The sequence below is a fragment of the Triticum aestivum genome, chromosome 6A (assembly GCF_018294505.1).
Source record: "Triticum aestivum cultivar Chinese Spring chromosome 6A, IWGSC CS RefSeq v2.1, whole genome shotgun sequence".
Lineage (NCBI taxonomy): Eukaryota > Viridiplantae > Streptophyta > Magnoliopsida > Poales > Poaceae > Triticum > Triticum aestivum.
The window spans coordinates 246,695,425-246,719,805 of record NC_057809.1 but is presented as its reverse complement, the minus strand read 5'-3'; the positions used below and the strand labels follow the sequence as shown (position 1 = coordinate 246,719,805).

The window sequence follows — 24,381 nt, the reverse complement described above, 5'->3', positions numbered from 1 at the left end:
TGAGGAATGGTTCCGTCCATGGGGCGATAACGGCCATTATTACATGGGCTAAAGGTGTTATTTCATTGGCAGAGCCTCCGATTGTGTTGGAATGTTCGGTGTCGGGCAGTGCGGTTGGGTCCGGGCTGTTATTGTTTGGCTCCCCATCCCATACTATGGATGGCTTGAACAGCCTTTCCAAGAAGATGTTGGGGGGGGGACTACATCACGTTTTGCGCCGATGCGTGCCAGGACATCTGCCGCCTGATTATTTTCCCGGGCTACATGGTGGAATTCAAGCCCTTCGAACCGAGCTGACATTTTTAGGACGGCATTGCGGTAAGCTGCCATTTTTGGATCCTTGGCATCGAAGTCTCCATTTATTTGGGATATTGCGCACCTCTAGGCGTTGAATGCCCATGGATACTACCACCTGGAGACCATGTAAAAGGGCCTCATATTCGGCTGCATTGTTGGAGTACGTATTGACCATCTACGTCCTGTGGGGGACGTCAAAACAACGCCATCCCCCAGTCCAGCCAACATCTTGGAGCCGTCGAAATGCATGATCCAATTTGAATATGTGCCATACTCTTTAGGGAGTTCGGCCTCCGTCCATTCTGCGACGAAGTCGGCCAAGACTTGCGACTTGATGGCTCGCCGTGGCTTATAAGTTATGTCGAACGGGAGGAGCTCAATGGCCCATTTTGCAATCCGGCCCGTTGCGTCACGGTTGTTTATAATATCGTTAAGTGGTACTTCCGAGGCTACTGTTATTGAACACTCTTGAAAGTAGTGTAGTAGCTTCCGGGATGCCATGAATACCGCGTACACAATCTTTTGATAATGCGGGTACCGTGATTTGCAGGGAGTGAGGACAGTGGACACATAATAGACCGGCTTTTGAAGGGGGAATTTGTGTCCGTCCATTTCTCGTTCGACAACGAGTACTGCACTTACAACCTGATGTGTTGCTGCAATGTACAATAGCATTGGTTCACCAATGTTTGGCGCGCCAGGACTGGGTTTGTTGCCAATATGGCTTTTATTTCGTCGAGTCCGGCCGTGGCTACATCCGTCCATTCGAAGTGTTCGGTGCGCCGAAGGAGGCGGTAAGGGGTAGGGACTTTTCTCCCAAGTGGGAGATAAAGCGGCTTAGAGCCGCCACGCATCCGGTTAACTTTTGTATTTGTTTGAGATCCTTTGGGATATCCAGTTGCGACAGAGCTCAGATCTTGGCTGGATTTTCTTCAATTCCTCTACCGGATACAATGAAGCCCAAGAGCTTTCCGGCTGGGACGCCGAAAACGCATTTTTCCAGGTTGAGCTTGATGTCGTATGTTCGGAGGTTATCGAATGTGAGCCTCAAGTCGTCTACTAGAGATTCGACATGTCTTGTTTTGACGACCACATCATCTACATATGCCTCCACTATTTTGCCGATCTGGTTTGCCAGACATGTCTGAATCATGCGCTGATATGTTGCGCCGGCGTTTTTGAGCCCGAAGGGCATTGTGTTGAAGCAAAATGGACCGTATGGTGTGATGAATGCCGTTGCGGCCTGGTATGGTTCTGCCATCTTGATTTTATGGTAGCCGGAATATGCGTCGAGGAAGCACAATGAATCGTGCCCTGCGGTAGCGTCGATAATTTGATCGATGCGGGGGAGGGGGAAGGGATCCTTTGGGCAAGCCTTGTTAAGGTCCTTAAAATCAACGCACAGGCGCCAGGATTTGTCCTTCTTTGGTAGCATCACCAGGTTTGCTAGCCAGTCCGGATGTTTTATATCTCTGGTGAATCCGGCCTCCAATAGCTTTGCTAGCTCTTCTCCCATGGCCTGTCTCTTAGGTTCGGAAAAACACCGAAGAGCTTGTTTGACAGGCTTGAATCCTTTTAGGATATTTAAGTTGTGCTCGGCCAGCCTGCGTGGGATTCCTGGCATGTCTGAAGGGTGCCAGGCGAAAATGTCCCAGTTCTCTCGTAGGAACTCTCGCAGTGCGGCGTCTACATCAGGATCTAAATGTGCCCCGATGGAAGCTGTTTTATTGGGGTCCGTTGGATGGACCTGGAATTTGACTATTTCGTCCGCCTGTTTAAAGTAGGTGGACTTGGATCTTTTGTCGAGTACCACATCGTCCCTATTCACCATAGAGTGCAGCGCAATCAGTTCCTCAGCCGCTAGGGCTTCGGATAGTGCCTCAAGGGCCAGTGCGGCTGTCTTGTTTTCAGCATGGAGTGCTATGTCCGGATCACTAGCGAGAGTGATGATCCCGTTAGGCCCGGGCATCTTGAGCTTCATGTGCCCGTAATGGGGTATTGCTTGGAAGATTGTAAACGCTTCCCGCCCTAGCAGAGCGTGATAACCGCTGCTGAACGGAGCCACATGGAACGTGACCTCTTCGGACCTGTAATTATCCGGCGTGCCGAACACCACATCTAGTGTTATTTTTCCTGTACAGTGCGCTTCCCAATTGGGGATTATTCCTCTAAAGGTTGTGCTGCTTCGCTCAATGCGGTTCCAGTCTATTTCCATTTTTTGAAGGGTTTCCTCATAAATGAGGTTCAATCCGCTGCCGTCGTCCATGAGTACCTTGGTAAGACAAAAGTCGTCCACTATTGGACTGAGGACCAATGCGGCTGGTGCTCGGGCTGTTCGGAATTTAGGTTCAATGCTGGCGTTAAAGGTAATAGCCGTGTTGCTCCATGGGTTTATTGTTGCTACTTGGTAGACTTCGGCAAGGCTGCGGAGTGTCCCTTTTCGCATATTATTTGATGCGAAAGTCTCGAAGACTGTTAATACCGTATTGGTGTCTCTGGGGTGGCTTTCTATGGCCTCCGGAATTAGGAGATTTTCGCCAATTTTGGCCACCTACCGGAGTATCCAACATGCTCTGAGGCTGTGAGTTGGTGTGCCGTCCTCTGTACTATGAATTTTACAGGGTCCATTGAGCCATCCTTCCAGTAAGGTTCCATGCCCTGTAGAGGGTTTTTGCTTTCTAGTGCTTGACCTGGGTGTCTGGCGATGATGCACCCTTTTATTCCGGACTGGGTTTGTATTCAGGGCCGGATCGTCCCAAAATTTTATTTCGGTTTTCCAGGCACTTTCCATCGCACAGTACTTTCGTACGATGGACGCCAAGTCAGCGAAGCGTGTAATATCACGGCAACTTATGGCGTTGAGGATTCCCTTGTCCGTGCAATTATTGCAAAAGATTGAGATTGCGTCTTCCTCGCGGCGGTCCTTTATCCTGTTCTTAACCAGGAGGAATCTGGCCCAGTAATGATGTACTGTTTCATCGGGCTCTTGCCTAATTTGGGATAGATCGCTTATGTTCGGGTGGGTGGGCGGAATTAAATCCGAAGCGTCACCCCATCTGAGGCTTAGAAGCCGAGGAATTTCCGAACTCGAGAATTTGGATTCCTGGATGTTGTCCAATGAATCCAGCCCGTCGCCTAACTCTAAGTTCAGGTCTTGAGTGATAGCCTCCCCTCCGCGGGTATCCGGCTTGGAGGGATCGGGAATCCGGACGTAGCTAGTCCTTAAGATAGATGAAGCGCCGCATTGTCCCTCTACCACGGCAACGTGATGGGTGACTTGGGGAGAGTTAATCTCTCTCAGATCGGGTTTAGGCCCAATCTGGTCGTAATCCGTAGCGACTCCCAGGGCGGCGATGTGATCCAAGAGCTCGTTTATGGAGGAGAGCTCCATTGGATCTAACTGCTCGGCGAGTTCCAAGCTGACATGAAGATTGTTTTCGATGGCTCGAGAGGTCATTGTCGGCGCAGAAGCCGAACAGGCGGTCATAAGAAAACCACCTAGCCGGAGGGTTTGGCCGACAACCAAAGCTCCCTTAGCAACGGTGCCATCTTTAAAGACGGGGCGAGGCATCCTTCCTGATGGCGATGACACAGAGGAACTCTCAATGAAAGCACCAATGTCGGTGTCAAAACCGGCGGATCTCGGGTAGGGGGTCCCGAACTGTGCGTCTAGGCCGGATGGTAATAGGAGGCAAGGGACACGAAGTTTTACCCAGGTTCGGGCCCTCTCGATGGAGGTAAAACCCTACGTCTTGCTTGATTAATATTGATAATATGGGTAGTACAAGAGTAGATCTACCACGAGATCAGAGAGGCTAAACCCTAGAAGCTAGCCTATGGTATGATTGTTGTTTTGTATGTTATCCTACGAACTAAAACCCTCCGGTTTATATAGACACCGGAGAGGGTTAGGGTTACAAGTCGGTTACAATAGTAGGAGATCTACATATCCGTATCGCCAAGCTTGCCTTCCACGCCAAGGAAAGTCCCTTCCGGACACGGGACGAAGTCTTCAATCTTGTATCTTCATAGTCCAGGAGTCCGGCTGAAGGTATAGTCCGGCCATCCGGACACCCCCTAATCCAGGCTCCCTCACCCAGGTATTCGGAGGGCCGAATTTGGGGCGCTATACATGCCTAAGCCGGACAAGGCCGACTCCTTGCCCGAAGCGGAAAAAGTCTTTAAGGACTTGAGACCTCTCGAACAGCGACCAGTATCCCACCTTATCATGACAGTCAGTTTTTGGCTTTCTCTACTGAGGTGCTCGTCCGGAAGAACCGGGACACAATCGCAGTAGTTCTCCCACCGCTACCTTAGCCGATATAGCAGAACATAAGGTACCAAAGCATGGGAGCCGGGCGACCCAACATTTGACCAAAGACATGATTTGGAGCTGATGCATATAATGCTATAAGTTCGGGGTGCTGCACTGTCGAAAGTGTTCGGACTTCTTGTGCCATATTATGGGGTAAACGAGAACCCCTGGCAAACTGACCGTACCCGAACGTGCGGGTGCAGATTGTCGTAAGTGGACATATAAGAGAAAGAAAAACTTAAATGATTAGATTATAGGGTTGGCCCTATTTTTTCAAGGAGCATGATGGTGCCGAAAATAGGGCTTTTATCACGTTTGAGAGTTGTTCCCTCTTAGGGCTGAAAGTGGAAAGTCTTCGAGTATAATGCAATGACGGATTAATGATATGCATTGTTATTTACATAATACGTCGAAGCGTACTGGTATAGGTTGTGCAATAAGCATAAAGTAGGACAATTCGAAATGTCCTATCATAGGGCAAGTTATGCATGAATAGTGAAAAACGGGTATATCAATTATTATTAGTGACCACCTGGCGGTTCCCGTGTTCATCTTAGCTTCTTGCCACCTTGGTTGTTGCTTCCGGAATGTGTCCGACAATCGTATCACCGGAAAGGGCTTCTAGAGAGTTAGACCCCGAAAGAGAAAAGGAATATCAAAGGTATACAGCCCCTAGTGTGGTTAAGCCACAATGCGTGGCGTGTCCTGATCATGCCCTCGCCTATGTCCATGGTATTTTCAATGCGTAGTTATGTACGCGCGGCACGGATTTCGTCGCTTCACTGTGACTGGGACGTGGGCCGAATTGCTAGGCGAGCTCTGATCGTGCCAGGTGATCCTGTTGCGGCTTGTTCCGAACTCGCTTGAAGGTGTCCGGGGGCCGTGACGCCAAATGAGTGGTCTGCCTGAACAGACTGCTTTGTGCTTCTGCTCCAAGGGCCATAGTGTGCTCTTCCGTACGGAGTGAGTGTTATGTGTTTCCATTTACTGTTATGACCCCGCGAGGTCCTGGCATCTTGAGCTTGAGGTATGCGTAATGTGGCACTGCATTGAATTTTGCAAATGTTGTCCGTCCGAGCAGTGCATGATAGCCACTGTGAAACGGGACGATGTCGAAGATTAACTCTTCGCTTCGGAAGTTACCCGGTGATCCGAAGACCACTTCCAGTGTGATTGAGCCTGTGAAATGGGCCTCTACACCTGGGATGACGCCTTTAAAGGTGGTTTTGTTGGGTTTGATCCTCGAGGGATTGATACCCATTTTCACATTGTATCCTGATAAAGCAGGTTCAGGCTCCTGCCGCCGTTGATAAGGACTCGAGTGAGGTGAAATCCGTCAATGATGGAATCTAGGACCAGTACGGCGTGTCCGCCATGACGGATACTGGTGGGGTGGTCCCTGCGATCGAAGGTGATCAGACAAGCAGACCATGGGTTGAACTTTGGGGCGACGGGCTCCATTGCATAGACATCCCTTAGTGCACGCTTCCGCTCCCTCTTGGGAATGTGGGTTGCGTATATCATGTTCGCCATCTTCACTTGTGGGGGAAACCCCTTATGCCCTCCTATGTTCAGCGGCCGGGGCTCCTCCTCGTCATCGCTATGCAACCCCTTGTCCTTGTTCTCGGCATTTAACTTGTCGGCCTGCTTGAACACCCAGCATTCTCTATTGGTGTGATTGGCTGGCTTGTCGGGGGTGTCGTGGATTTGACACGAGCGATCCAGTATGCGATCGAGACTGGACGGAGCTGGAGTATTTCTTTTAAATGGCTTTTTCTGCTAACCGGATCTAGAGCCTCTAAATCCGGCATTGACTGCCGTATCTTTGGTGTTATCGCCGTTATTGTGGCACTTCGGTCTATTACGACGCTGCCTACTGTTAATATCTTTGGTATCCGAACTATCTGGAATCCTCGATGTGTTGTTGCTGCGAGCCAGCCAGCTGTCCTCGCCCGCGCAATAGCGGGTCATGAGTGCCGTGAGGGCTGCCATAGATTTCGGCTTCTCCTGGCCGAGGTGGCGGGCGAGCCACTCGTCGCGGATGTTATGCTTGAATGCCGCTAGGACCTCTGCATCCGGACAGTCTACAATTTGATTTTTCTTAGAAAGGAATCGTGTCCAGAATTGTCTGGCCGATTCCCCTGGCTGCTGGGTTATGTGGCTCAAGTCATCAGCATCCGGTGGCCGCACATAAGTGCCCTCGAAGTTGTCAAGAAATGCGTCTTCCAGATCCTCCCAACTGCCGACGGAATCTACTAGCAAGCTATTCAGCCAATGCCGAGCTGGTCCTTTGAGTTTTAGTGGGAGGTACTTGATGGCATGTAGATCATCACCGACAGCCATGTGGATGTGAAGGAGGAAATCCTCAATCCATACAGCGGGATCTATTGTGCCATCATATGATTCGATATTTACGGGTTTGAAACCCTCCGGGAATTCATGATTCATAACTTCATCAGTGAAGCATAGGGGGTGTGCGGCACCTCTGTGCCGGGCTATATCCCGACGTAGTTCGTATGAGTCTTGTCTACTGTATTCGGCCCGGCCGGATTTACTCTTGGTGTATCCGATGCGACAATCATCGTCCCGTGTGGGCGCACGTGCCCATGTCCTGTATATTGACCTTGCAATTTTTGCCTTACTATCCAAGATGTCTTGCAGGTCCTCTGTGTTGCCCTCGGCCTTAGTATTTTTAACTGAGTGGCGACGGGGTGCGGTCTGAACTTTAGGCTGAAACGCCTCTCTCGCTCGGCTGCATAGTGGTCGGTCAGCCGCATCATAAACTAGTGAATGAGGTTTCAATGCTTCCTCCTCGAGGTGAGGTAGCTACCTGCGTTTTGGGTAACTCTTGGACAGGCGCTCGAGTTCGTGCTCCTCGGCCGCAAGGACTTCGGCCCACCTGTCTGCTAGCAAGTCTTGATCATCTTGAAGTTGTTGCTGTTTTTTCTTTAGGCTATTTGTCGTGTCCATAAGCCGGCGCTTGAAGCGCTCTTGCTCGACGGGGTCCTTAGGCACGATAAACTCGTCATCGCCGAGGCTCGCCTCGTCTTCGGAGAGAGGCATGTAATTGTCCTCCTCCGGTTCTCCATCTGCTGCCTGCTCTAGAGGGCTAGCTTGTTCGTCCTCTAGCTCTACGCCATGCTGGAGGGGATTGTTGTTGTCTTTGGTGCTATCCAGAGTGTTATTATCTCTTGTGCCGGTATCACTGCTCTTGCTATGGCGGGACTTAGAGCAGTGTCGCTGACGTCGGCGCTTGGGTTGCTTCTTGGAGGGGTCATCCTCTGCTGTCTCATCGCCATTGCCTTGTTTGGGGGTGTCCACCATGTATATATCATATGATGAGGTGGCGGTCCAGCGCCCTGAGGGCGGTGGTTCCTATTCGTCTCCGGCTCCGTCGTCCATACCGTCGAAGTCTTCGGATTCGAAGTCGAGCATGTCGGTTAAGTCATCAACAGTGGCTACTAAGTGGGTGGTGGGTGGGCAGCAAATTTCTTCATCATCCGCATCCCATTCTAGCCGGACATAGTTCTGCCAAGGTTCTTCCGACAGGGAGAGAGACCTTAATGAGTTTAGCACATCTCTGAAAGGTGAGTGCTGAAAGATATCCGCGGAGGTGAACTCCATGATCGGCGCCCAGTCGGACTCGATGGGCATGGATGTGAGCGGCTCGGAGTCCATGGCCGGAGATGAATCTAGTAGTTTGGCGACACGGCTCTCGTAAGGGGTGAAGTCAGTATCCGTCTCTATCGCCATTGAGAGTGCGGCCTCCATGGCGGGGTCCATCCCTCCGCTCTCGGATGGCGCGACTTGCTTTGGATTGATGGCCGGAGTAGTTGAGGATGTGATCTCCCGAACATTGTCCGATGGCAGAGTTACGTCATGCTCATCGCGACTGTGTGACGCGTCCGACATGGGCTCGAATCCGTCGAAGATCAAGTCTCCGCGGATGTCTGCCGTGTAGTTCAAGTTTCCAAATCTGACCTGATGGCCAGGGGCGTAGCTCTCGATCTGGTCCATATGGCCAAGCGAATTGGCCCCCAGTGCGAAGCCACCGAATACGAAGATCTGTCCAGGGAGGAAAGCCTCACCCTGGACCGCATCGCTAGCGATGATTGAAGGAGCCATCAAGCCTTATGTTGACGACAGAGTGGAACTCTCAATGAAAGCACCAATGTCGGTGTCAAAACTGGCGGATCTCAGGTAGGGGGTCCTGAACTGTGCGTCTAAGGCGGATGGTAACAGGAGGCAGGGGACACGATGTTTACCCTACGTCCTGCTTGATTGTTCTTTATTATATGAGTATTACAAGAGTTGATCTACCATGAGATCAAAGAGGCTAACCCTAGAAGCTAGACTATGGTATGATTGTATGTTATCCTACGGACTAAACCCTCCGGTTTATATAGACACCGGAGGGGGCTAGGATTATACAAGGTTGGTTACAAAGGAGGACATATACATATCTGTATTGCCTAGCTCGCCTTCCACGCCAAGTAGAGTCCCATACGGACACGAGACGAAGTCTTCAATCTCGTATCTTCATAGTCCAACAGTCCGGCCAAAAGGATATAGCCCGGCTGTCTGGAGACCCCCTAATCCAGGACTCCCTCAGCAGCCACCTCGTTGGCATCCTGTGGCACTCGCCCCCCTGCATCCACCTCCGGGGTGCATGCGGCGGTGGCGGCAGGCAGAGGAGCCACGGGGACAGGGTTCTCGCGGGACCCTTCAAGGCCGGTCAGGCGCAACCCCCATTCACCAAAAGGGGGCATCTGCCTCGCGAACTCCACCTTGTTCGAGTAGCAGTACAAAGAGGCAACCCTCCTCTGGAAAATTGGGCAGCGCCGGGTCGCCCGTTAGGAGCTCGTACACTGTCTCCAACGCTTCCGAGGGAAGTGCTGGCACATGAAGCCTCATGGGGTCCCTGCAGCCGGAGAAGGTCCACATCTGCTGGGAGTGACGCTGGAGCGGAGCAATGCGGCACCGGATGAACCCCTTCACCATCATGGACGCTGTCACCCCGAGATCCTTTAGCCTAGCCAGTCGGCGCCATACATGGGCGAGCCGCTGGTCGACAAGCCTCGCATGCCCCCAACTAGAGCTAGGAGTGGCCGGTGCCCATGGGAGCAAGAGCAAGGGGCAAAACACACCGACATCTAGAAACATCCATCGCTTCCGAAACCCGCCTACAACTGGTGAGAGCTCAAAATCGATCCCTGAGCCGGCCGTTGCCGCTATAGCCTGGAAGGTCATGCATCCCGAGCACTGGCAGCCATCGGTCAGGTGAAGAGAGAAGAAATGTTGAAACAAGTCCACAGAATGGGCAATGCCCTCCATGGTCTCGCAGACAAAGGCGAAGAAGTAGAGGAGAATGATGGATTGGGGATCAAGATGCAGCGCATGAATTTGGTAATGCAAGAGCACGGCGTTGAAGAAAGCAGAGAAAGTGGGAATCAGGCTAGCCCCGAGGGCATGAAGATGGATGGGGATCACAGTGGCTATCATATCAACCATGGCGCAAGAAGCAGGCCAGGCCACTGTCGCCCCCCATTTGTTGGAATCGGAGGCGAGTGCTGGTCGAACATTGTCTAGCCCTTCCTGATTGACCACCACCGACCGCTCGACGGCGGGCTCGAAGGCCAGCGGCGATTCAACCGGAGCGCATATTTTCCCCTTTCCCTTCTTCTTCTGGCGCGGGGCCATAGCGACAAGGAGGACCGGTGCCGTGGTCGGACCAGGGAAGAAAGCCTTTATCTCTCCGGAAGGCGAAGAAGCGAGGGGGAGACACATCAAGGCGATGTGTAACACCCACAATGCGGCTATATCTCCCACGTGTTCGGGCACGACTTAGAGGCATAACACATCAAGAAGAGGGGTAATCTTCACACAATCCCATGTACTGAATCAGAAAGGGATAAAGAGTTGGCTTACAATCGCCACTTCACACAATACATAAATAATCCATACATCATTCAAATACACTCAAAGACCGACTACGGTCAAATCTGGATAAAAAGGAAGATACACCCCCAAATGCTAGAGCCCTGATCATCCCAACTGGGCTCCACTACTGATCATCAGGAAACGAAACGTAGTATCAACCCAGATCCTCGTTGAACTCCCACTTGAGTTCAGTAGCATCACCTGCATTGGTATTCTCGGCTTGGCACCTGCAACTGTTTGGAAGTATGTGTGAGTCACGAGGACTCAGCTATCTCACACCCACGAGATCAAGACTATTTAAGCTTATGGGTGGGAAAGGGGGTAATGGGGTGGAGCTTAAGCAAGCACTAAGCATATATGGTGGCTAACATACGCAAATAAGAGCGAGAAGAGAAGCAACGCAACGGCCGAAAAACTGTAAGTGATCAAGAAGGGATCCTGAAACTACTTACGTTCAAGCATAACATAAGACCGTGTTCACTTCCCAGACTCCGCCAAAAAGAGACCATCACGGCTACACACGCGGTTGATGCATTTTAATTAAGTCAAGTGTCAGGTTCTCTACAACCGGATATTAAACAAATTCCCATCTGCCACATAACGTTAACCGCGGGCACGGCTCTCGAAAGATTATACCCTCCAGGGGTGCCCCAACTTAGCCCATCACAAGCTCTCATGGTCAACGAAGGATATTCCTTCTCCCGGAAAGACCTGACCAGTCTCGGAATCCCGGTTACAAGACATTTCGACAATGGTAAAACAAGACCAGCAAAGCCACCCGATGTGCCGACAAATCACGATAGGAGTCGCACGTATCTCGTTCTCAGGGCACACCGGATGGGCAAGACGTCAGGTTGGCATAAGCCCTAGTTGCCCAGGGGGCGCCGGACATCGCCCAGTTTGGACCAACACCCAACCAGGGGGTTTAAAATAAAGATGACCCTTGAGTCTGCAGAATCCAAGGGAAAAAGGCTTAGGTGGCAAATGTTAAAACCATGGTTGGGCCTTGCTGGAGGAGTTTTATTCAAAGCGAACTGTCAAGGGGTTCCCATAACACCCAACCACGTAAGGAACGCAAAATGAAGGAACATAACACCAGTATGACGGAAACTAGGGCGGCAAGAGTGAAACAAAACACCAGGCATAAGGCCGAGCCTTCCACCCTTTACTAAGTATAGTGAAACATGCACGTGCGTTGCAACCGGAGAAAAAAAAGTTGACGTGTTTCACTACGAAACAAACCCCAATTGTCACGAATTACGTTGGCCAGGTAAAGGATAAGTTTAATGATGACAAAAATGATGGATTAATTTACAATAGAATTTTTTGGGGCGCTAGATCAAAACACGGGACATAAATCGTAGTCACTCAGGTGAGCAATCCTTTCTTTAGATTACTGATAATAAGAATATCGTACAAACAGTGCTTATTTTTATTTACTGACATCAGACGGTAAAAATGTAGAATAGTTCATCCGGCGCCCAGGCATGTATGTTTCCGGTGTTCACATTGTTTGTCTGACTTCAGTATAACATTGTAGATCAGATTGTCGAGGCCTTGTGAAAAAGCATACCACATCAGCAGGTAAATATTTAAAATGTCATCCGACAATAAAAATGACGAGCATGCAACACTTTCAAAGTAATTTTACCTAGATGCAACCGTGGTTGTTCCTTCATAGGTTTATTATATGCACTTCTATGAACCGGGATAAAAAATTCCTGAAGACAATTTATATTTGTTGCAATCTATATGTGTTCATTGCTTGCGTCCTAATATGTGTATATATTAGTCTTACAGTTTTCACGTCTTAATAGTCAGTCAATATGAGCACGTGTCCTAATATGTGTAAGGAAACAAACATAGCCAAATCCAACCTAAAAAATCTGAGCACATATGCATTTATATTCGGACAACAAACACGTGTACACGTCCGCGTACTATGAGATAATTACTGGTGCATGAAGTAATCAGCCCAGCCTGTGCGCCACACATCCTTGTGGAGCTACATACTATGCAGCCGATCTTTATCTTAAAGCTCAGTCCATTTTATCTCTAAGGTTGAACGCAGCAAAATCCCCCTTTTCTCTTCATCTCCACAAGCCCTCGTTGGGAGCCTCTCTAGCAGCCGGCTTGCAGCTCCCCCAATGATCGAGCCTGTGTGCCAGAGGCCACCTCCCGGCGCTGCCTCGCCCTACCTCCTCCAACCGCATCGGCAAAGGAGCTCCTCTGCCCCAGGCCAACCAGCGCCCCTCTCATCCTCTCCTCTCTCGGCTTTCCCTTCTTCTTCTATCTAATATCTCTCTCGCCTTTTCGGAAAAAATCTAATCTCTCTCGCACGTTTTCTCCGGGAGCCGCCATGGAACAACCGCAACACCCGCGTTGGAGTTCACCGCCTCCGGCTACCTCTCCATCTTGGTCCGGATCTGTTCCATCCCGCCACCAAAGCAGCTGGATCCGCCTCGGCCCAGCTCGCCCGCGAAGCCGTTGTCCCATCTCTCCTCTCTGCCTTATTGTGCAGGCCACCGCCATCACTGGCGGGCGTTGATACATCGTTTGGTCATTGGTGTTCCTCTTTTTGGTTCATTCCTTCCTCGCTGGAACCCAGGAGGCTACCTTCGGCCACCTCTCCATCTCGATCCATATCTGCTCCGTCCCGCCGTCGGAGCAGCCAGATCCGCCTCCTGCCTATTCTTCTTTGTATCTCATGGGAAGGAGAAGGAGGCGCAGGCGCCATGGAAGGTGCGAGCTCGCGTCGCGTGCAAGCACGGATAGGATGGCGCGAAGTGGCTGCGGAGGAGGAGGGTGACGCGAGGGACATGGATAGAGGAGACGGAGCTGGCTGCGGCTAGAGTAGCGGCGCTCCGCGCGATCGCCAGTAATTTTTCTAGCAAAACAGCTCGGATCAACTAAAATAGGGACTGCGGGTTTAATAAAGTAAAAATAAAAGGATTTTTTGCAAAAGATACGTGACGGTGAACCCGACAAACTCAACCTGTTCTTTATTATTAGGGAAAGATAGAGACGCATTAATTAAAATAAGAGATAATGTGATATCCTAACATATCCATGTTCCAACATGGAACAAACTTCAGCTTCACCTGCAACTAACAACGCTATAAGAGGGGCTGAGCAAAGCGGTAACTTAGCCAAAGAATGGTTTGCTAGGAAAGGCGGGTTAGAGGCTTGACATGGCAATATGAGAGGCATGATATAACAAGTGGTAGGTAGCGCAACATAGCGATAGCATGAACAACTAGCAAGCAAAGATAGAAGTGATTTCAAGGGTATGGTCACCTTGTCTGAGATCCCGCGCGGAAAAAGAACTAGTCCATGAGCAAGACAAACGGACGTAGTCGAAGGGATCCTCACAACTCCGGAACGAAACCGAAGCTAACGAGAAGCAACCCGGAAAGAAGCAAGCAACATAGTAAACAACCATCACATCAACATGGCATGATGCACAACCAAGTATGATGCATGTCCAGTTTAAATACGCATGGCATGACATAAGTGCACAAACAACACTACAAGTTAAGTGGAGCTCAATATGTATCAAGTTGCATATTGACGAAACACCACATTCAATTATTTAGTTCACTCCCGGTTATGTACCCAACAAAATTAAATGTTCTTAACATGACAAGAGGTGAAACATGAGTAAAATACATAGTTAGGCATTTTAAATGAGGCTGGAAACATCAAACAACAATTACGTTAAATCCTCATGTGCGTTACCAATTTAATGCAACAACAATTTTAAACATTTAAATGTTGTTAACATGATGCGGATGACACATGCAAGTATTATGCAATTTTTAGAAAATGTTGACAAGAGCCTGTTATGAAGCATTTGTCATCATGGCGGAAATGAAAGGGGTGCCACGGCAACATTCCGGTTCCGGTAACTCGATTGAGATGTCGGTGCAAAAGAAAGTGTGACGGGAGCATGTCATGCGATGAACGGTGGGGTGCTCCCGGTTACCAGGTTCCGACATGTCGGCGGCAAGGCAAAAGAGGGGCAACGTGCACTGACAGTTCGGACTCGAGGCAAACAAGGGTGCATCTCATACAACATGCATTCATTCTTGGAAGGTCGTCTCGGCGGTTATACCTTTCAAGCGTGCGTTTTCGAGACGGTTCGAGTTCGTAGAGGGAAGTAGTCGTTCATGGAAGTCATGGGAGTAGTGGTACATGTTTGTTTTGGAGAGGTACTGGACGCATCCGAGGTTTTCGGAGGCGACGGTTGTGGTATATGTCATCGGTAGTCGAACTTGGCGATCCGTAGAGGGTACTTGTCGGATCCACAACATTGTAACTGTTCGTGGCAGAGAACTTGATGTTCACGGGTCTTCCAAAGACGGCGTTGTACTCGGCGAAGTGCACATCGACGGTAGTCGAACTTGACATTTGCGTTACATGGGTCTTCGGCGACAGTAGTCGTACATGGTTCGGAGTGGTTCTTGGCATTCCGGTCTGTAGTCGTTCGGGCGTAGTGGTACACATTCCATAGATGAACTTGGCGGGACATGGGTGTTATGGTACTTACGTCCATGTAGTCGATCTTGCTGGTGTGGTACTTGTGTATAGGAGGAGAAGGTCTTGGCGATCTTGACGAATTCGAGTGGCTCTAGGCACACGTTCACAGTGGTCTTCCATCTTCTTGTTTCCTGTACAAGGCTTGACTGATCCAGCGGGTCGAGGGTGGCCATGGTCTAGCAGCAGCAACAACCGAGTGGCGTCGGGCTCAGAGGCGCGGAGGACTTGGCATGGAGACGGCTAGCCCTGGAACGAGGCGGCCCACCACGTGACACAAAGGACGCAGAGGAGGCAAGCGGTCGCTGCAGAGGACGCAGCGGCGGCCCGGTTGGGTCGTAGGGGAGGCAGGGGCTCGGCGACTCACGCGACACAGGGGTGACAAGGCTCGCAACGGAGGTCTGGGGGCCCGGCGCAACGGTAAAGTACGGTGGATGCAGGTCTTGGCCGGCGACGGGGAGGTCCGTGGCGTCGAGCTCCGGAGTTCTGACGGCGGCATGGTTAGGCGGCTGGTGGTTGGGGAGGTCCGGCGACGCGCGGAAAGAGCAGCTGCAGCAGGGCGCGGAGGATGACGGCTACTAGTGTAGGTGCTCGAGGAGCTCCTCTCCTCGAGCGCTCGAGGGACGGCGACAAGTTGCAGGGGGGAGCGCGGTGCCGCGAGAGCGAGGCAGGGGGGTTGAAACGAGGCACGGGTGGTGGGGAACAAGAGGGGCGATGGGATCGAGCGAGAGGATCTCGCTCCTCTCTGGCGGCGCGAGCAAGGAAAGGAGGGAGAGGCCAGGGGATCAGGTATGTTAGGGTTAAGATGGGTTAGGTGGGCCTAGGAGGGGCAAATGGGCCAGCGCTGGACTTAGGGGAGTAGGGGAACTAGCTTTGCTGCTCTCACTCCCTTCAAATTCTTTCCTTTTTAACTTTTTAGAAAAGGAAAAACTTAGAGGAAAAGAATGGAAGGGTAGGAGTGGAATACCAACACGTGACATATTTTCCTGGAGGCAGAAAAATATAGAAGAATTAATGAAAAAAATGGTTGGAGAGAGTTTAGAATATACAAATTCAAATAAGTTTGAATAAAACTCAAACTATTTGAATTTGGAAGCAATTTAAGTGGAGACTAAAAGAGATGAGAAAGAACTCTAGAATCTGGAAATGGAAGAGATTTAAAATGCAAGTTTGTTAGGTTTGATTCCATACGAACGGAATATTTATTGTAGCTCCCTAAATATTGGGAGGATATGTTATAAAGAGAAATCACCACGTGCATTCCCTCAATTTAAATGGACCGAAGATCCATGCAAATTATTTGGTTGTGTTTTTTAAATGAAATGGCATGATGGCATGATGACATGATGCAATGCAAAAATAAAAGAGCAAGCAAAAGAAAAACATGGCGGCAACAAAATTACTAGAAGGCATATGGAGCACCGGTCTTGGGGTGTCACACGATGAGAGCGGGGATGTGTTGGCCACGGCGACCACCAGCTCGGCGAATATCAAGGCTGCATGGGGAAGTGGGGGTGCCGACGTCTCGTCAATTGCCACACATCGACCAGGGCCACAGGCGGTTGGGGCCCGCGGTGCTCCACACTTGCCCTTTGGCTTCGCCTCGAACTCAAGTTTGAGCGCTCCTTGGGCTCGGGGGCTACTGTCGGCGTTCTGGGACCGGGGGTGCCCAGACTTGCCTGCCTACGGCCCGTGGTGTGGCTCCAGCAGTGGCCCTGTACGACCTAGTTCGGCAGCAACAACACAAGGCCCTCGGGAGGATCCAAGCCTCGCGAGGCGGACGACACCAAGACCTCCTTGGGGAGTGGCCTCACTAGGCTGGCTCTCGAGGAACGGAGATATCTATGTAGTGCGCACCTCGCGAGGCTCACATGACATGAGCCATGACGAGTAAGGCCAGGCAGGCGCCAGCGGGCACAGTGTACCAGTTTCCTCTTTGGTGCTAAGGAGGCACACACAGGAGAAGAATCCCGAGGAATCAGGCAAAGGTTTTCATATCGGTGCAACAAGACCAAGACCGCTAGGACGGTAGGGCAGAGGTCATCGCGGAGCCCACGATAGCGTCACCACCAGAACCTTTGCAGGTGAAGACTACTTTTGTCAGGATAACTTGTACTAGTTGTCCCCCTTCAAATTTGGCAATTGTGGGATCCCTTCCAGCCTAACATTTGGGAAGAGGAATGATACCACTATAAATAGGACTTAGCCACCACCATAGATGGTGGGAAAGGAGGACACCACCTTCACACTCACCAGCTCATCAAACCCAAGAACACCTCACCTCCTGAGGCCATTCACCCACTATACTAGTTAATCCTCAGCCCCTTGAGGCAATCCACCACAAAGCTGGAGTAGGGTATTACACCGCAGGGTGGCCCGAACTAGGACAAATCTTTGTGTCTCTCGTTCTTTGGGTTCATCGAGCTAGGCCGTGGAATCTTTGGACCGGCAGGCCCGGGACTAGGAGTTCTTCATACGCACCCCGGTGTTCAAACCTCTCAAGGGTCTAGGGAGCCCTGAATCCGACAACACTCGCATGACGGAATGAATTTAGATGATTTATATGTTGATATTGTGAGCAGTAACAGTTTGACAGGATGATGATGATGATGTTGGGATGATCTCTAGGATGATCATTCAATTGTGATATGGTCACGAGGTTATCATGAGGATGATTTGATCACGAGATGATCAGGTGGATCACGAGGTGATCGAGATGGCATATTACTTGGCTGGATAGCCAAGAGTGAGATGGTTATTGAGATTTGAGATGTTGGTTTATCAGTATTGTAGTAGTTTCATATCATGTTTAGTAGTTGCTTTCGCATCATAGTAGTAGTTAATTATTTAATCTGCTAATGCTATGTTGTTGTCTTGCCTTGATGCTTTTGGTTGTTGTGAGCTTGCAAGTACATTAAAAGTACTGACCTGGCGTGTCATGCCAGCTGACAGGTGATGCCATGATTGATTGATTGCTTGTCGTGGTTTCCATACATGCGAGCTAGATCGTGTCCCAGCCACAGTGCCTGCGGAGTAGAGTTCACCACCTTCGTCGTTGTTCCACTGCTAGATGCATTCCGCTGCTACATGTTGTTCTGTTGCTAGCATAGAGCAAGTGTAATATCGCAGGCGTAGTGTCGCCGTGCTGATGTGATCCTTTGTAACATCAGACACGTGTATCATAATTCTTTCCCTAATTTTTTAATCTCTCCCTAATAATAAAGCACGGATTGACTCCGTGGGTTCATCGTCACAATACGCTTTCTTCTCATGTCATAATACGCTTTTATGATTTGTATAGACAAAATCATAATATAAACGAGGTGGTACTAATTTGGGGAACCGTTTGTAGTTTTGTCCGTCGTCAAAATTTCTGTAGTTTGGCACATCGCTGCTTTGGGCCGACCCACGCCGGGTTCTCCGCACGCACACGGCACACAGGTCTTACAATTCCTCTACAACTTGATCCTAAAAAAAATATACAATTCGTCTACAACTGGGACACCCCCAAGCAAAGTAAAAAGGGGATCGATGGAGTTTAGGTCGCGTCCTCCCCCGCCCAGATCGCTGCTCCCACTGATTTCGCAACCTACCGGCGGCCCCTCCACCACCCGTTCCCATGATCCCCAACTCTCGCAGCCGTCGCCACCACATCTTCCAACGGTCCCTTCAATCTCAGATACGGTCGACGGGGAACACGCACGGCCGCTGAAGGCTGGACGCGCGGCGGTGCTGTGGCTAGAGTTCCAGGCGCTCAATTGGGACTGGTAGGCGTTGTGTGTGGTGGCGTCAGCCAGTCGGTTGCCTGCACGCCATGGCAGAGAGCTGTGAGGCCGAGCACCCGCCCTTCGTTTCGATTTCAGGGTTCCTTGATTTATTTTCAGCAGCAGCTTCATTACGTACCTCCTGTCCTTCCTCCACTATCAGTAGAATCTGAACTCGAGCTTTCAGCTGCAGCTTTTAGTATCCTGAGGCACTCATCAACTTCAGAATTACCACTGGGGTGACTTTTCTCAAGAAGTCTGGAAAGAAGCGAGGATTCCCAAGTAATAAGATAAGTGTGCTTACAAAAAATTGCCTACTGCAAAGTAGATGATGCATTCTTCTTCTGCATGGAAATCTGCAAATTGATTATCTGCATACTATTTGTCCGTACTTCTCCAAGATCTGAGCATACCATCTTAGGAACTTCTGAAACTTCCTGGTGGGACATAAGTTCAGGAGTGTAATTTATCATTGTAAAAGTGCGTACTGAACCTTAATAACAAGGGGATTCTGTTATTTCTTACTCAATTTACTTGCATCTTCAGAAATCTGGTGTATAGAGCAGCAATGTTCAGTCTGCGTGGTCATTTTATTCTGAATTTCAAGGAACAAAAATGATGTATATTTGAAGACGTACGGGTTAAGGAACAAAATAATGTGATTTCAGGAACAACATTAAATAGGCATGAGGACAATGGATATTTTTGGGTCAGTATTTTCCAATTAGATACATATTTCAACTTGCAATTAGGAGGTTCTGAACCTCTCTTTTCTTGATGGGGAGCATGCAATGAAGAAACCACCACAACTGGTTTGTCGCAGCCAGAGGTAAGTGCATGGTTGTTTGGGTGATAGCCTTATAACTGCCTTGATGGTCTACATCCATGGTATGGCTGTGTAACGTTTATGTTTTCTCTCATATTAGTCATTCACCATGTTCCTCTTACCATCGCCTTGACTGGAACGAAGGTGCTTACCATCGCTGAACATTTGTTTAGCAATCTATTGCCGCTCGATATTGGCATGTTCCTTCCGCCATGGAGCATGATTTGCAAAGAATGGTGGAGTTACTTGGTTATTTCTATGAATTGGTGGAGGATGTAGAGGCTCATCTGCATTCCATGTCTAGGTCCATACCTTGCATCAAATTCCAGCCTTTACGGCCACTCGGAGCGCTTTTCACTGTACAAACAGCATGCGGAGAAGCTAATGGAGTCTTGTTCAGGTTATCACTGCTTTTGCTCCAGCAAGGTATCTTTCTCCCTCTTTATTGACCTTTACGTTTGCCTGATTAGTGAAACATGAGTCACGTGATTCCAGTTACGCATGCATATAACACAGGCTTTTTTGTTGGCTCGTATTAACATGGGAACTGAGTAGATTTCTCGAAATGTATTCTTTTGGTTGCTTTGAGTAAAATGCTTGGTATTTTGTATTTTGTGTTCATATTAACACTGCCACAAGTCATTACATGCCTTTTAATATTTTAGAAAGTACAACGAGTCTTGCGAAGGGTCCTCGAGGAAGCTCAACAGATGACTATTCTCAATGGAGATGATACCAGAGATGTTATTCTGAAGTAAGCTCCTGCACACCATTCTTTTGTACTTCCTTCAGAAGAAATGATTCCATTCTTGTACTCGATACTGAAGAGTGGTTGCTGCTCATTCGTCTTAATTTAATATAGAATATATGCCATGAGAGAAAGATATACTTGAAACCCGCTGAGGTCAATGATGCGTGAGATTACATCAAACTAACAAGGTTTAACCTAAATGCTGCTGGTTTGAATGGCTTTCGCTCAGATTTACTTTCTTTATTATGCATTTATCCTTTTTAGATGTTAAACTCTGATGATCACACTACTTGATTATCCTATTCCAGGATCCGTTAAGGAAGCCATTACAAAATTAAGGGAGAACAAAGGCTTTTCGTGTTTGATTTGCGGATTAACAGACTTTTACCTGCAGAATTCGGGGTGGCTTTTCACCTAATGTTGTTGAAAATTTTAAATCGTGAAATGGTTGTTTTGATGCGGCGCTAAACTTTTTCCTGAAGAGATTGAGATTACCAGGATTCAGATTGGATCCCTGCTGTGTCAGCGTAGGAGAACTGCTCGAACACGTAGGCACGACGTGACCGACGCTTTATATTTACTAAAAGATAATCTTCTGATAGTAAAATGCTTTTTTTCTTGAGAAAAATTGTAATGGCCATATATTTCCTTTATGTTCCATTGTTATTTATCGGTTTTTGATAATCTTAATTCTTACTTTTCATTGTTTATCTCTAGATATGCAAAGAAGTTGGATTTGCACAAGTTTGAGAGTTTGGTTATGCTCAAATTTAATATACATTTGCATATACATTTGCTGAACATACAATATCACATGAATCCTTCTTCAGCTTATTTCCAAATGTCCAGTTTTATGAGAGGAAGATTAGCAGGGCAGCCAAGTTCAAGGTGCACTTCCACGCTGGCGGGTTGACCTCGACGGCAATCCGACGCAGGCGGCGTCCACCAACAGCTGCTCCTCCACGGACGAGGTGGGCCACGCGCAAGAGGCCTACATATAGATTTGCTGTTTCATGTCATTTATTTGCTTATTTCTTGTTTGGTCTTAATTTCTGTTTTTTGTTTGTAATAGTTGTTCATGGGATGAAATTTCTAAATCACCTTGGTTTGTTTGCATACCCAAATTGTAATGATTAAATTTTGTTACTTTCCATTGTGGATAGAAATGTATTTGTCCACATTTTGCTCTTGAACCACGGAATTTGTTTACATGTACATATATATAGAAATTCGCATGAAGAATTGGTGATGTAGGTGTCATTGGCAGGGGCATAATTCTGCAAAATGCAATGTGGAGTTGTCTATCGATCCCTCTTGGACTAGACCCATGTAGTTATTTTTCATTTGGCTTCGATAATATGGCATATGTCCTTGCATGCTATGTAACGATTAGTCACAAATGGGTATTATCATCATTTAATGTAGAATCATGCTATTTGAGTGGCATAAATAAAAAAAAGTTATATCTTTTTAAGCACATTTATAGTCTTTTATATGTTGCAATGTAGCCCGTTAGATATTTCCCTAGCGCATATAATGTTTTCTTTCTTCCGTTGCAACGCACGGGCCATATTGCTATTGCTATAATAATAATAATAGTAAAGTACGGATTGACTTCGTGGGTTCATCGTCACAATACACTTTTTTCCATAAATTTACGCTTTCAGTTTAAATTTAAAACGTATAGGTGAGGCGGTACTAATTCGGGTGCCTGTGGGAAAGATATTGAAAAACGTTTCATTTAAGAAAAAAACCCTACATCTGTATGCATTCAACCCGTGATTCCTCTGTTTCATCTTATCCAGACTCCCCCTCCTCGCGGTCCTTTACCTTGCGGTGCTCCGCCCCACCCTGCCAACCTCCTGCTACACCCCTCGTGCCGCAGGCCACCTCCGACCCCGCTCCGCTCGTCACCACGCGCCGCCGGCCTTCTCCTGCCTCCCAATCCCATCTCCTCCTTACCCGCGGCTTTCTTCGCCGTTCACCGATCCCCTCCACCTACTGGTCGTGACCTCGTACGTGGCAGAGGATGGGAGGGTGCGGCGCTGGCGTCCGGCTCTAGGAGCTCGAGAGGGCCGATCTGCGCATCGGCGACCTCGCGGGAGGCATGGCTTTGCGTGCTGCGCTCGAGACGAGCTGGCTCGAGTAAGGGGATTGGAGGGTGGCACCGGTGGGATCACGGACGGGGATGGAGTGGGCCGGTGCCGGCAAGATCGAGGCCGGGGATGGAGAGGGCGGTCGGCGAGCTAGCGGCTGAGGATGCAAGAGGCGGCGCTAATTCGCTGCTACGCGCACCGCACCACGTCCCTAGCTTCCTCCTCTCTGATCGAACAAATTCCGTTTTACAAAGGGATCTAGCGACTAGAGGGGGAGCTGCCACCGGTGATGCTGCCGGAGAAGCTGGCAAGGTTCCTCCAGAAGTGCGCCGAAGGAGTTCCAGGACGAGCCCCGGTATAGAGGCGACCGGTGGTACCTTCACGGCTGGGTTCCAGATGGTGAGCTGCCTGCTGCTACTACCATATTATAGTACTCGTTGACTACATGATTGTTTCAGTTTATCTATAAATGGCACAAGCTGTTCATTCAGTCGGTACTATAATTTGCTGCTTCTACGAAATCACAAGATCAGTTTATCTATGCTCATGGAATTTCATGTGTAGGTCTACAATTACAAACTCCGTTGATTATTCATGCTATGGTCAATGCTCTATCGGCAGCCCACTGACCAGGCAACTCTGTCATTGAGGACCGTGTGGACCGCAGGAGGATCCCTGATGCTTTGTTGCTCCTGTGATCTTTAATTTGTTGCGTGGTTGTCTACAAACGTACAATAGCTTCATTCAAATTCTTTTTAGAAATTGTTAGACGAATTCCTTTGTAGAGCTCAGAGAAAAGATCCGTAGACAATAGAATTATGTTCAGGTTTGCAATAATTCGTTCTATTTGCTTGCAAGCAACTTTCATAAGCCATTCATTTGTTGGATGATGTTTGCATGTATTTCTAGCAAGTTATAAAGTCTGGCGGAAGATGCTTCATTATAACGCCCTCGATGCGGCTATAGCTCCCACGTGTCGAGGCACGACTTAGAGGCATAACCGCATTGAAAGCAATGTCGCAAGTCAGGCAATCATTACAACATCCCATGTAATATATAATAAAAAGGGGGAGATAACATAGTTGGCTTACACTCGCCACGTCACATCAGAGTACATAAATAACATCCATCAAACAAACACTCATGGCCCGACTACGGCGCCAAAATAGAAAATACCCCCAACATGCGACAAGGTCCTGAATCGATAACCCCAACTAGGCACCACTACTGATCATCCGGAAAAGACACATAGTATCGCTGAGAGTCCTCGTCGAACTCCCACCTGAGCTCGTAATCGTCAACTGGAGCAGAATCACCTGGACCTGCATCTGGAGTTGTAGCATCTGTGAGCCACAGGGACTCAGCAATCTCACACCCACGCGATCAAAACTATTTAAGCTCATGGGAATGGATAAGGCATATATATGTGGAGCTGCAGCAAGCGACTAGCATATGTGGTGGCTAACTTATACGCAAAAGAGAGCGAGAAGAGAAGGCGAAGCACGAGCGAGAAGCTAAAGGAACATCCTGCGCAAGCATAACTCCAACACCGTGTCCACTTCCCGGACTCCGCCGAGAAGGGGCCCTCACGGTAACACACACGGTTGATTCATTTTAATTAAGTTTAGTTCAAGTCATCTACAACCGGACATTAACAAATTCCCATCTGCCCATAACCGCGGGCACGGCTTTCGAAAGATCAATCCCTGCAGGGGAGTCCCAACTTAGCCCATAACAAGCTCTCACGGTCAACGAAGGAATAGACCTCCACCCAAGACACACCGATCAGACTCGGTATCTCGGTACAACAAGATGATTCGACAGGTTAAAATAAGTCCAGCAACACCGCCCGAATG

At 48.9% G+C, this 24,381-nt stretch overlaps 1 long non-coding RNA gene across 1 annotated transcript; it reads left to right on the top strand.

The window, feature by feature from the left end:
- The first annotated feature begins 22,219 nt into the window (after positions 1-22,219).
- On the top strand, positions 22,220-23,475 carry LOC123130587 (uncharacterized). Its single transcript, XR_006463887.1, has 2 exons — positions 22,220-22,924; positions 23,090-23,475. It is a non-coding gene; the product is annotated as an uncharacterized lncRNA (long non-coding RNA).
- Positions 23,476-24,381: the final 906 nt, after the last annotated feature.